Source organism: Rhinopithecus bieti, unplaced genomic scaffold (assembly GCF_001698545.2).
Source record: "Rhinopithecus bieti isolate Rb0 unplaced genomic scaffold, ASM169854v2 scaffold_5476, whole genome shotgun sequence".
NCBI lineage: Eukaryota > Metazoa > Chordata > Mammalia > Primates > Cercopithecidae > Rhinopithecus > Rhinopithecus bieti.
The window spans coordinates 4,036,690-4,038,219 of record NW_016805433.1 but is presented as its reverse complement, the minus strand read 5'-3'; positions in this window follow the sequence as shown (position 1 = coordinate 4,038,219).

Sequence of the window (1,530 nt, the reverse complement as noted above, 5' to 3'; positions counted from 1 at the left end):
AAAAAAAAAAAAAAAAAAAAAGTAAAACACTGAGTTTTAACAAGGGAGAAAATATGCAAACCACCATTGGGATGTTTTTTATTCCCTTCTCTCTTATACTTATTTAATAAATTTAAATTTGTAAAACAAAGAAACAAAAAACATGTAAGGTGGGCTCTTTGACACTAAGAACAGATAAAGATGTGACAAGAAAACACTGAAAACATTTGACCAGTCTAATTAATCTTAAGATTTCACCATGTTATTCTAATAAAGGAGGGAATTTTCATTTTCTAAACATGTTTCCATCTCTGTGCTTTAAATAGTAAGGTGCTTAATATCATTCCAAGTTCAGAACAACCATTGAATAAAATTTGTATTTTTTTGTTTTTACTGTTACTATCATAGTTGTTATTGGTGGTAGTGGTATTTTCCACGTGATATTAAGGTATCTGATATTATTATTTGTCTTTGTGGTTTTTGGAATAGTTTAAACGGTACCTGTACATCCTGCTAGAATGCAAACTTATTATTTATAATTCATGTTCAATATTTCATTAAAGACTTGCTGTAATTTTCTGCCACCGAGGGCTAATAAATGCCAGAAGCTTAATTAGTTGTGGTAGAGGAATCTGGGTGCTTCCAAATTTATATGATAAAATAAATAAATTTTAAAAAAATTATTAACTTGTTATTCAATATGTATAGTAAAAGTTCACAAATTAATAAGATAACTACTTACCACTAGTAATAGTAATAAATGAACTAAATAAAAACACCTAGCATAGGAGATTTCTTTAGCTATAAAATAAATGGATAGTACAAGATGACCACTAAGACCTCTTCCATCAATAAATATTCATGGATCAACTTTGTAAAGGAATCAATAGTAGTTGTGAAGTATACTAGGCAAACACCTGAGGGAAAAACCTGATTACCATGAAAATGTTCCTGAACTCAGCAGCTTATATGGCAAAATAATAAATACCTTTTATTGCTCAATTTTAAAATGGGCAAAAAGCAATGTATAATATTTTTCTGATTGCCATTCCATGCTCAGCTGTCTTACTGTTGCACACTTATTAGAACTCAATGTGGCTGAGATGTGAAAGGTTGATATAATTCTATTTATGACAGGGACTTAGGGAACTTATTCTAATTGAGAATCAGACGCTTAATAAACTGAAGGTGTAAGTGAAAGAAATGACATTGAAAGAAAGAATCACTGCATATCTGATGTCAAATAAAAATCTGTTTTCCAATTTTGATAGAATATTGTGTTCTAAAGCTGCATTTCTCAATGTGTGGTTCCACTGAGGGAAAAGAAAAAAAAAAAAAAAAAAAAAAAAACCCTAGCATAGCCAAATACCTCAAATGGTGTAAATGCTATGTGTATTAACTCTGTTGTTCTTTAGTTGTATCAATATTCTGTTAAAAACCTGTTCCTAAGTAGGGCAAGATAAGAATTATATTAAAAAGCCCTGAGCTATCCTCTTGGATTTGAGTATTTCTGTTTGGTTTGTTTCCTTTGCTTTTTTTTTTTTTTTTTTT